This window comes from Salvelinus namaycush, chromosome 34, assembly GCF_016432855.1.
Source record: "Salvelinus namaycush isolate Seneca chromosome 34, SaNama_1.0, whole genome shotgun sequence".
NCBI lineage: Eukaryota > Metazoa > Chordata > Actinopteri > Salmoniformes > Salmonidae > Salvelinus > Salvelinus namaycush.
In genome coordinates, this window is record NC_052340.1 from 411,548 (window position 1) to 424,703 (window position 13,156).

General features: G+C 40.0%; 1 non-coding gene across 1 annotated transcript; it reads right to left on the bottom strand.

Moving 5' to 3' along the window:
* Nucleotides 1-105: 105 nt before the first annotated feature.
* trnap-ugg lies at nucleotides 106-177 on the bottom strand. Its single transcript has one exon. It is a non-coding gene; the product is annotated as a tRNA-Pro (tRNA).
* Nucleotides 178-13,156: the final 12,979 nt, after the last annotated feature.

Below are 13,156 nucleotides of genomic sequence, written 5' to 3' on the forward strand. Positions count from 1 at the left end.
AGCAGTCCATTGCCTTAATCACTCAGCCACCTCGTCCTGCACTCCAGGGATGGCAGTTGCCCCTCCAACCAGTAGCCAAAGATCCGCCTGTCTCAGACTGTTAAAGGGCTCGTCCGGGATTTGAACCCGGGACCTCTCGCACCCAAAGCGAGAATCATACCCCTAGACCAACGAGCCATTTCATCAAAGACATTTTTTTGCTGTCGCCAGCAATGGCGGTGAGGATATGGATTGACTTGTCGATGGTGCCAGGCCACAGTGAATCACGTGAGTTTTGTTGGTATACTTGTGAGCATAGCTGTCTTCCAAGCAGTTGACCAGGTTTCAGTTCAAATCCTCTGTAATTCATCTGCCGAGTCTTTCAGATTCAATTTTCATTTTCTGTAACAGCAAGAAACAAATGAAGAAGAGCTAAATGAAGATTTTGAAGTTGAAAAAGAAGACATCAAAACGAATTGGAGCTCATTGAATTTGAGCCGATTGACGCACCGGTATGTGAATAAATGATAAAATCCCCATTGGAATCTGTCAGTTTGAAACTAGAGATTTCACCTTTTTTTATCTGAAGTCCTCTTCTGGCTGTGCCGGGTGGAGATTATAACAGAACATGGCCAAGATGTTCATAAATGACCAGCATGTTCAAATAATAATAATCACAGTAGTTGTCGAGGGTGCAGCAAGTCAGCACCTCAGGCAGCCCAGCCTCACATTCAATTTGCGCATATATGTACAAAATGTATTTCAGCAGATTGTGTTTTTTTGTGCATTTTTGGGGTGGTTCAATTCGTTTGAAAATACATGAATTTCTGTGCAACTTAATTCGTGCGAAAAGACACGAATTTAACCAGTAGGTGACACACAAGCCGTTGCAACAACCATAGACGCAATCGCCTGTATTTATTTATTTTACGTTATGAATATATAGATATTTTGTCTTTTTTTAACCATAAGAGGTTATATATATATATATAGTCTTTGTTTAATCCCTATTAAAACATTGTGGTTTTATGCCTATATGTACTGTTTTTTCGATTTTTCTGAACAGACTCTTCAGTATATAATGAATGTAAGCAATGCATGATGGCTAATGGTGTTTTATTCGGTTGTAGGTCCATGTATTTCTTAAAAAACAAAAATGTAAACGATTTTTATTGACCAGAATGTAACTGAAAATACAATGGCAGCCTTGCCATTGTCCATCAATAACAAAACATATTTTTTTCGTATAACATTTGGGGAAACGTATGCAGTCATTGTAGTCTTACATTTTGTTGGCCTACCAAAATGTTAACCCGTAATAAGGCTAGGGTGGCTGAGTGTAAATACATGGCTCAGTGTAAGCACCTTTTCACTAGAAACGTTCTTGTGTTCAAATTACCGTCAGTGCCAAATAGCTAGAAAGCTTTTGTATTTCCACTTGGCTGCACCTACGGTTACGATAACAATAAATCAAGTGCAATACCTGCGTCGACCTGTGTCGAGCAGCAAAACACCGGAATGCTTCTAGCCTACCGGAAAGTTACAAGAAGAACAAGAATAGTTACCTCATCCGGTCATGTGACACTCTGGATGCCCCCTGAAAGCAATTTCAACCGTTTTGAAAAATGACGCCTGGTAACCCAAAAAAAATACCAGGTGCACGAAAAGTTTGGACTTTTGAAAGTTTGAAAACCTCCATAAATCACTCAGGCCAGCACCCATTGATTTGGGGCGGTAGTATAGTGCTCCCAGAGCGGGTATGGAAGTCTGGATCCCCCCTAAAAGCATTTAAGGCTCTGTGTGTCTTTAAGCACCATACTTTTTCACTCCATCCTTGCTGTGTGTGTGTGTGTGTGAGAGAGAGAGCTTTTCTTTGACACCTGTTTAGAGAAATGACTGATTTACAGTTCATGAGGGTTGACCGATTCATACATTTAAAGTTTTGGAAAGATCTGACTTTTTTTAAACCTTCGAAACAGCACCTATGACCCCATTTTAAGGCACTTCCGGTTGGCACAGGAAGCTATAAGTAAATACATATCCTGATCGGGGTATGTTTTTACAGAATCCTGAGTTAAGTCTATACGTTAAGAACTGACTGATTTACACAGGGTTGAATGCACTATAAATCACAAACTGCTGGTTGGGTATGGCAAAACACTTTTAGGGTGATTTTAATCACTTCCGGTTGCTCCAGGAAGCTTAGAATCAACGCAGGTAGACCTCATAGTGGCTTGATGGATTGTCATTGAAGACAGGTTCATAAGACATTCATAACCCACATAGGCTTCAGGTTGAATTTAGGGGTGCAGGCAATGTGTTCCTATGGGGAGACATGTCATTGTAAACTGTTTGATGTAAACACCTTTTAACTGTTAAGGGTTAATGCCACACGGTCAATGTTAGGCTTGCACAGACCGGGAGGACCGTAGGAACGTTCCTGAGATCAAATTGTGCTTCTAACCTTAACAGTTCTCTCTGTCTCCCAAAACCCCAAAAATATGAAATTGAGGTCAAAGGGTCATTTGGGTCCTTCTTAAAGAAAAAAGAAACGCACACCTATGTAGGCGAGGTGCTGGCTAGCGGAGTAGAAAACTAGAAAATAAAGGAGAGCCGCACACTCTAGGAGCTCAGATGCAAAAATATTTAATTACCAACGTTTCGACAGGCAAGCTGTCTTCATCAGGGTACAATCACAGACACTGCGGGATGACTCGTTTATATATAGTGTCAAGACACACAGGTGTCTGTAATCATGGCCAACAGTGGCCTAATATCATTGGTTAATTACTCATATTAAAACGGCATAGAATGAGCAACATACAATTAATACAAATGGATAACATACGATCATAGACTCACTAAAGGCCACACAAGCCTACAAACAACCACAATGGCAAAGTCACAACAATCACAACAATATACAATATGTCACTGTCGCTGCACTCAGACCGAGCGAGCTACGGTCAAGCGGGGCATCTCGTTGAACTCGGCACAGCCTGGAGATAATGGTAATGCCATTGCAGGCTTTGTGTGTCTTTAGGCACAGTACTTTTTCACTCCATCCTTGCTGTGTGTGTGTGTGTGTGTGTGAGAGAGAGCTTTTCTTTGACATCTGTTGGGAGAAATGACTGATTTACAGTTCATGAGGGTTGCCTAATCACACAAGTGAAGTTTTGAAAAGATCTGACCTTTTTAACCCTTCGAAACTGACCCTATGGCACCATTTGAAGGTACTTCCGGTTGACATAGGAAGCTGAAAGTGAACACATATCCTCCTTGGGGTAGGCTCTTATATAATATTGAGTTAAGTCTTTATGTTAAGAACTGACTTATTTACAGAGGGTTAAATGAAATAAAATCACAGAATTCTCAGAGCTTCGAGACCCACTTAAAAAAAATGTTCGTCTGAACACACTGCAACTGGATCTGTAACTTTTTTTTTTTACTCCTTTTTGTGAACATTACCAATTTGTCAATGTACGATTTCTCTTAAATTACGATAGATAAATGGCTGGTTCTTTTTTTCCTGACACCGTATGCTTATGTACTTTGACCTGAAGCTGTCAAATTAGCACCCTACTTTGCGTTTTTGACCTTTAATCCCAGAAAAATGGCCATAACTCAAAGTGTTGAGGCCTCGTCGCCATCTTGTTCGGGGCCAACTGTCCATTACGCCAAACCTACGCTCACCAAGTGTTGTCTTCGAAATAAGTTTAGGAGAAAAGGCCACGTGCATTTGCAATATGATTTATTTTCCCTCTGGTGGGAATTTCCGAGACTGCGGAAAAATGACCAAAATTTGTTATTTTTATAAAACGGAAACCGAATGTCCGAGAGATTTCGTTTGATGACTTCCTGAAAGAACTCTCCCCTGCGCACGGCCCGACGCCGTCCGCGAATTTTAGAAACATCGCCGGACGTCTAGTAAGGGACCGTACATTTGCAATGTGGCGTTTCTCACGAACCATATGGCGAGTGCTAAAAGTTATGGAAAGGCCATAAGTGTAAGCCAACATAATTCATTATTTTACATTAACCTGTTTAACATGTAATACATGCATTATGAAGACAATGGTGTAATTTAGGCTCCACGAAATATGAAATGGGTTATGAAGAAAATCGTGTATGGTTGCCTACATGACAAAAAGGCGTTCTGACTACAAGTGCACCAGTATCCAAAGTATTAAGCGAAATCAAGCACATAAAACAGCATTGGCATTAATAAAACAATATTTCCCACGAATTAAGTCGCACGTAAATGTGCGTCTTTTCTCAAATTCTGTTCAGCAAGTCTAAAACAGTACATATAGGCATACAACGACACATTTTAAAACATGGTTAAACAAAGACAACATTTCTGTATATTCATGACGTTGAATTAGCCATTAAGAAGAACAAAAATGAAATACAAATTATCGCGTCTATATGGTTGTTGCAAAGGCTTGTGTAGCCTACTGGTTAAATGTGTCTTTTCGCACAAGTTAAGAAGCACAAATTCGTGTCTTTTCTCACGAATTAAGCCAGACGAAAACGCACAAAAACGCACGAAATCTTCTGAAATACATTTTGTACATATATGCGCGAATTGAATGTGAGACTGTGTTGCCTCAGGAGTAAATGTCAGTTGGCTTTTCATAGCGATCATTAAGAGTATCTCTACCGCTCCTGCTGTCTCTAGAGATTTGAAAACAGCAGGTCTGGGACAGGTAGCATGTCCGGTGAACAGGTCAGGAGCGCGTTGCTCCAGAGCCTTTCCGTTCACCTTCACATTCCTGGACCAGACTACACTCAATCATATGACCCACTGAAGAGATAACTTCAGTAAAGACTTAAAAGTTGAGACCTAGTCTGCGTCTCTCACATGGGTAGGCAGACCATTCCATAACAGGAAGCCAGTGTAGGGAGACTAGCACTGGAGTAAAATGATTTAAAAAATTGGGGAGTAGGCAATTTTTTTTAAATAGTTAGGGGTGGGTTGGATTCCAAGTGTTATTCTACCTTAGCTGTTGTACGTAGATGATATTTTTGAAAAATGTAACACAACAAGGCTGTGAAATTGATATAGTATTATATTTTGTTGTTGAATAAGGTTATAAAGTTAACAAGAATAAGTTTAATAATGGTAGACTTATGTTAAGTATTTAGGACATATTTTGAGCTAACAGGACAGGGAAATAGATGTAGATAAACATGGATTTTAAATGTTAAAATTAATTATGACAAGAAATATGATGCAGTTCTTAGGGATGGCAAATTACTGTAGACAATGGATCCCACACTATGCAACATATTTTAAATTATTGATAGGACTGATTTAAGATGAACCCATGTTGTTGGATAAGATAGTGGACTCCCGAAGGAGAGATGTCATTGGTACAGATAAAACATATGCTATGTTAAGCAGTAGTTTATGGGAAAGAAAAGACACGTAAGAAAGAACAGAGAGAAAGTGTGTCAGACAGCTAGTAGGAAAGGCACAGTGCAGGGGAACCATTCTCCATGCTGAGCCCGAAGTGACCTTGATGGTTTGGGAGTAGTAGGAAGGGGGGGGGGGGGCAGGAGGACAGCAAGATAGAGAGCAGAAGGCAAAGAGACTGGGAGTGAGGAGCATTACGAAAGTTAGAATCTCATAAGCCAGGGTTGCGAGAAGATAGACGTGACACAGAATGGTTAGATGAAGACGAAGCGATACCCCAATTCCCACTCATAGACTTACCCAACCCCAGAGCTGGGAACGGAGCACAACCTAACACCATAGAAGTCTATAGGGCATGGACACAGAGGGATGTAGCAAGAGCAGTAGAAGGAGTGAATTAGAGTGTAGTTGGTGACCTAGCGCTTTATATACTTTGTTTAATTAATTGAAACAAGAAAAAAAAAAGACTTGGTTTACTGGGATAGATTTGGTTAATGTTATTTTTTGTAATACTAGTATATCATGATACCCAAGGTTGGTTTACCTTTTAGGGGAGGAAATGGATATATACTACTACATTTGAGCCCCCAGATGGAAGTTAAATTTTGATTTATGTAGATGATATTTTAGTGGCTAATCCTACTTGTGAAATATTTTTTTTTTAAAAGCAGAGGTTGATGTATAAGGCAGAATAAGGCCATACGATTAGTAAAAGGAAAATATAATTGTGGTAAACCGAGGACATTTATCTGGGATATATTATAATCGAGAAGGGTGTATTCTGAACCCCTCTAGAAAAAAAGTGATTTGGGAAGAACCAAAACCTTTGAAAAAAAAAAAGATGAGTTCCCTTTGGATTAATTATTTACTGCAGTCTGGGTGCTATATTATGCTTACTATATAGGGAAGTTGAATGGAAAGATAACAGCTTTAAAACCATTTACAGCAGCACAGAAATCTTAAAAGGACAGAACAATTAACAAAGATTGTTACAGTAAAGACAAGAACAAGCACCTCAAAAGTAATTGACATGTGGAGAAATGGGTAATTCTACAAGAGTCTGCTATAAGGATCATTTATTTATTTTATTAAAGTTACTGTTAAGATATGCAGTAATATTGACACATGGGTAAAGGTAGAGCAGGTTAGGAAAACCTGCAGGTAGGGAAATACTTTGTGGCCTATGGGATAACTACTTTGTAGAATATCCATTCCAACAATTGGAAATGGACTTCATTGAACTATCCCGAAGTGAGGGAAAATGGTGTTTAACAATAGATACATATATTCAATCTGTAGAAGCGTTCCCAACTTACCTGGCGGACACGATTATGGTAGCTAAAATATTAGGTCCAGATATTATCCCTAGTTGGTTTACTAGGATCTATCTTTAAACAATTGATTACATTTCAGCAAATCAGGTAGACCATATAGAACGCCAGAGTTAGGGAGACCAGAACAGGCAGACAGAAGTTGAAGATATACCAGCAGAACACAAAGACGGTTAACCATACCCATATGTCCAAGATTGTGTCCAACAGGTGAATTACAGAAGGTGATTCACTCAATCCAACCAGGAGACTAGGTGTGGTTCCAATCCCTGAGGAGAAAAGACTGGAAGCAGCCCCGTTGGGAAGGCCCATATCAGGTTCTGTTAACCATCGCCTTTGGCATTAGAATAGCTGAAAGACACTTGGGTCCACGTTATCCACTGCAAAAAGGTAGGAACACATACAAACACTGCTGAGCACAGTTAGGGAGCAGACCCAAGTACCAATAGGGTCCAGGGGTTACCTTCTTAACGAAGATGCCCTATCCAGACCTTTCATCACTGTGTGTGCTCCTAGAAGTGCGAGTATGGGGTGGTACCTAGCAGACCGACTAAGGGCAGGAGAGGGTTGGTGGTTTTTGGGAATATTAGGGACTCTGAGCTGCATCATAGTCTTGGTAATCTTTCTGATACATCCAGATCCACCACCCAGGACTAATTATACAACTCATTTGTCAATTATAAGTAGTAAGACAAACTATAAAACTGACCATCAAGGACAAGTGACTTATAGGAGTCAAAGGTCAAGATATAGGATTTAAGGTAAACATTAAACAAATCCCTAGGAAAGCAGACAACTGTACAGGGATTGGGTTGGCCAGATTGAAGTACTCAGCTTTAACTCCTGGTGAGTACCAGTGCTAGACACAAAACTGGCACCAGGAATTTTGGAGATTAATGGATGTAAGTCTGAGTTAAATGTGACTGACTTAAGTTTGGAAGCACAGGAGAAAATTCTTAACCTCACAGTACCTATAACTGATGTATGGTGGATAACAAGCACCTATAACAAACTTCTGGGAATTGGTCAAAGCTATAGTGATAGTTAAGTTCAACCATTGGGATAAAAATTATGACACCACTACTTACCTAACCTTAACGCCATCTGATGCGCTAACCAAAATACAGGGGGTGGTCCGTCCAGGTCTTACCTAGCGTGCATAGACAGAGTACATACTACGGGTCTATGTATGCCCGCAAGCCTCTTGCCTAAGCACTCCCAAGGTGCCTTCGCCTTCCCCCCTGGGAACAAAAACAGAATAATTAGTAACGTAAAGTGAACAAGTTCAATAATCACAGTCCTTTTGACATACATCAGCAGGACCGGCTACAATATACTTTACAAAAACTGTCTTTGAGCAACAACCAACACAGGACATCAAAGAAGCTCTCTCTTCCTCAAAGAAACACTGGCTTTTGTAGCTGAAGAAGGAGTCTGTAATTGAAGACAGCTGTATCCCCTGACGAGAGGGTGGGGTCAGATCTCCAATCATCGATGGGGCCAACCAATCAGCTGCTTGGGGGAATCCAGGAAGCCATTTCCTGAAATACATACATACAAACCCACAACAACACAGAAACTGGGGAACGTAACACACACACACACACACACACACACACACACACACACACACACACACACACACACACACACACACACACACACACACACACACACACACACACACACACAATGTACTCACATACTGGAGAGACTTGGGCCACTCTGTTATCATGAATATATAATCTGGGTCTAGTGTTGAACATCCTAAATATTTTCAGAAAATAAAGCTCAAGCCCCAAGGAGATAATATGGCATTTGTGTGTTACATAAATTGCATAGTGTATTTACAAAAAAAGTACATTTACAAAAAAACACTGCAATTTACCTGCAAATACCAGGTATCAAGCAAATATGGACATGAAAAATATAAATAATTTTGGTGCCCATTACTGTTACAAACGTACAGTATCATATTTATGCTCATATATGTTATGTTAACTAATATCAAAGAAAAGTTTCGGAATTGGCCTAATCAAGACCAAATTAAATCTGTGTGACATGGTACCTTTTGGATTACTAATTTTAGAACGTCAGTGTACTAGTTAGTACACAGCTTTTAATCATGACCAGAGGGATTGCCTAAATGCCAAATTATCCTAGGTAGATTTAAAACAGCATAATTCTGTGATTCTGATGAGAACTGGCAAAATGTTTCACAAACTCATCCATGTCGAGGGAGCCTGTCCTCTTTGACTCAACACTGAGAATTCCGAGGTGACTTAACCTGTCATCAACCATTGTTGTCCTAAAGTGGGTTTTAATCAGTTTTAAAGCTGAGAAGCTTCTCTCGCAAGAAGCACTGCTGACTGGTGTAACAACAGAAATCTTGCAAAGTCGAAATAGCTCATGGAAGACCTCTTTATAAGGTTCTAGAAACACAACAAAGTCAAGGAGAGTAGACCCCTCCACTTTTCTCTCTCCTATCAAGAATCCACTTGGTTTGATTAACCTCATGTTTGAGGTCCTCTAAATCTGACTCAAAGGTCTGAGCAAAGGCAAACAGAGGCTCCTCAATCAAGAATGTTGTACTCTTTGGGTTGAGAGACTGGACCCCTTGAATTATCTCGCAATTCTTCTTTGAAAAACGCCTCTGCAGCTCAGCTGTGAGACTGTCAAGCACCTGATAAAAGATAGCTCTTTGGAAGCTCTCACCATCACTTTGGTCACAATTTTTCTGTCCTACAGTGCTCATCATCAATGAGTCGTGAAATCTTAAGCTTGTTTTAGGCTGTCTTTTGCACACTCTTTGTACACTTATTTTGCAGTGCTCTGCAATCTCTTCAACCTCTTTCCATAGTTCTCCAAAGTAACCCTCACCTCTGTAGTCCTGTAATGTGTCTGTAATGCCACCTACTAGATCCACAGCCCTCACTAGGTCAAGAGAGCTTGATTGGAGCATGTCAGAAAGACATTTGGCATCACCAAGCACTTTACAAAAGGTAACCAAAAGCCCTTTGAAATGTAAATCCATCTGAGAAAGAAGGCCCCTTGCCTCCACTGATCTATCACCATTATTTTCAAGTGTGATATCCTGTAGCACTCTCAGAACTGCTGGAAGCCTGTCCCTCAGATTACGGCACGCCATTTATCTGCATGCCCACCTTACATCCGTAAGTCTCTGTAGTTCCCTGGGCTGCTGCTGTGGATACAGCTCTTTCTGAACTGCAAGCCACTTGAGGTGACCGTACGAGCCAGATACAAAGTTATAAAGCTTCTGCAGGAGAGCAAAAAAGTTAACTGCCTCAGGCACTGATTTTACAGCATTGACAAGAACCAAATTCAAACAATGTGCATTACAGTGCACATAAAATGCAAATCTTGCACTGTTTTTCAATCCGTGCAGACACACCAGAATGCTTTCCGCTCATGATGGCTGCACCGTCATAGCCTTGCCCCACAAGATTATTTCTGTAGTCCAGACCATGTTTTTCAAGGCAATCAATTATCATTTTTGTGAGACCTGCTGCATCTAAGCTTTCAGCTAACTGTAAGTGTAAAAAGCTTTCGTGGATGGTCCCGTTGTAATAGTACCTCACAACTAAAGACATTTGTTCTTTTTTCTTTGGTTTCATCTGCAATTACACTAAAAACGTATTTTACCTCTCTTCTTTTACTTCCCTTATTATTTCACTTTGTACCATCTTAGCTAAGCCCACAAGAACTTCCTTCTGGATTTGGTGGCTTGTGTACTTAGCATTGCCACATGCATTCATCCTTTTCTCTATGAAAGGGTCATGCTTTGCTATTTCTTCTAAGATTGTCAAAAAATGACCCTTGTTGTGAGAGTCATCACGCTCTCGATGACCACTCTGCACTATATTTTGAGTGGCAGTTAGGAGCACATCTGCAATTGTTTTAATGTAAGTAGAGTTTTCCTCCATTTTCTTTTTCCGGTCCTCATTTATGACATCTAACATTGATGAGTTGCTGTCAATAGCTCTTTTATGCTGATTCCAAGAATACATAGCATTGATATGAAGCTCTGCCTTCGAATGGAGCTTAAACCCAGACTCTTCAAACAGCTGTCACGCCCTGACCTTAGAGAGCCTTTTTATTTCTCTATTTTGTTAGGTCAGGGTGTGATTTGGGTGGGCATTCTAGTTTGTCTATTTCTTTGTTGGCCGGGTATGGTTCCCAATCAGAGGCAGCTGTCTATCGTTGTCTCTGATTGGGGATCATACTTAGGCAGACTTTTTCCCCACCTTAGTTTGTGGGATCTTGTTTTTTGTACAGTTACTGTATAGCCTGCAGAACGTTATGTTCACTTATATTTTGTTATTTTTTTGGTGTTAATCAAAATATAGAAAGTTGTACGCTTACCACGCTGCACCTTGGTCTCATTCCAACAACGGACATAACAACAGCGCCTTTTTCCAGTTACAAAAACCTGCCTGTGATGTGAAGGCAGATTCAGGTGTATTGGGCAGAGAAAAATGCCAACAGGCGAAACAAGTCAAATCTTGATTTACAGAATATTCAAGCCATGAATTGTCCTTATACCAGGAGCTGTTGAAAGCTCTCTTCCTAGTACCATGCTGAGTTCTGGGAAATGTTTTCAAACACGACTGTACAGGACCCTCTTCTCTGGATCTTGAAATGTCTGAAATACACTTTAAATAATGTGTCATATCTGTATGGAAATGTATAATTAAGGGATCCACAAGATTAGATACTAACAACTGCTAACTAAAATGTGTCGTTTAAAGTATAGGACTGGCCTACCATTGGGTCCTTTTGGAACAGAAGTCTGATATCTCTCCCTTTCTTTTCATGTTTAATTATCCCTATGCAAAAATAAGACAGTCTATGGTTACATCTAAGCATCCAATTACACACATGTTAGTCCAATCTTAATTACAAATCCCCATTATCATAACTGTACCTTAAAATCAACTACCAGCCTAAGTTACTAGTTAGATCATGGCTACCCCTACTCTGCAGTAAGTAACTTAGATAGCCTGTTTGCTACCGTAAAGGTGTTATAAATTATAGCTATCTGCAAATTGTGGTAATCTTTTGAGTAACGTTAACAGATTGACAAAAACAATTGTTCGTTTTGAGTTCAAGTACGAAAATCTAACTGAGTTAATGGATTTCAATTTGCTGAATGTTAACTTGCTGAACACTGACAGCTATGGCCTACTAGTTACCCTACATTAGCTAAACATTCGTATACTGTAACTTACGACACTGCGCTGTACATGCGTGTCTTACTAGCACAGACGTAAACGTAATGTTAGGCTAAATTGGGAACCGATCTCTCTTATCTGATTAACTGTCTGTTAATGGAGCCAAAGGTCTAACGTTAACTTACACAGCGACTCAACTTTGATAAAAGTTGTTCAGGAAACCTAGACCCGATGCTAAACCCTAAAACTTACTTCAAATATGATGCTTTCGCAAATTGCGAAAAAAGCTTGTGGAGCTGTGGAATTATTCTCTCTTCTTCTTCTGGATGTTCTTATTTTGATTCTTCTGTATCTCGCCACCAACGTCCTCGATTTGAAAAATGTGCCGCCGAACAGCAAAATAAATGCTTCTTTCAACAAGAGGTGAAATGAGATGTCAATCAGCATCAAACTGCAAGTAGAGAATGACACGCCTCTGGCTCTGCCCCTGCTTCCAGGTAAGGAGACATAGAGACATACCCTGTTCCAATCAATGAAGTCAGTGGTTCTGTTTTATCATCACTGTTGGTTCCTCCATTCTTACTGGTATCCCATGATGGTACATGTGAAAGCAGTGTTTCACCACAGAGATACAACATTTTTTTTAGAGAGGAGTTCATTCTTTTAAAAAACGAATTGGGGTATTTTTATTTTATTGAGACAGATATAGTTGAAGTCGGAAGTTTACATACACCTTAGCCAAATACATTTAAACTCAGTTTTTCACAATTCTTGACATTTAATCCTAGTAAAAATTCCCCGTTTTAGGTCAGTTAGGATCACCACTTTATTTTAAGAATGTGAAATGTCAGAATAATAGTAGAGAGAATGATTTATTTCAGCTTTTATTTTTTAATCACATTCCCAGTGGGTCAGAAGTTCACATACACTCACGTAGCATTTGTAGCATTGCCTTTAAATTGTTTAACTTGAGTCAAACGTTTCGGGTAGCCTTCCACAAGCTTCCCACAATAAGTTGGGTGAATTTTGGCCCATTCTTCCTGACAGAGCTGGTGTAACTGAGTCAGGTTTGTAGGCCTCCTTGCTCCCACAGATGTTCTATAGGATTGAGGTCAGGGTTTTGTGATGGCCGCTCCAATACCCTGACTTTGTTGTCCTTAAGCCATTTTGCCACAACTTTGAAAGTATGCTTGAGGTCATTGTCCATTTGGAAGACCCATTTGCGACCAAGCTTT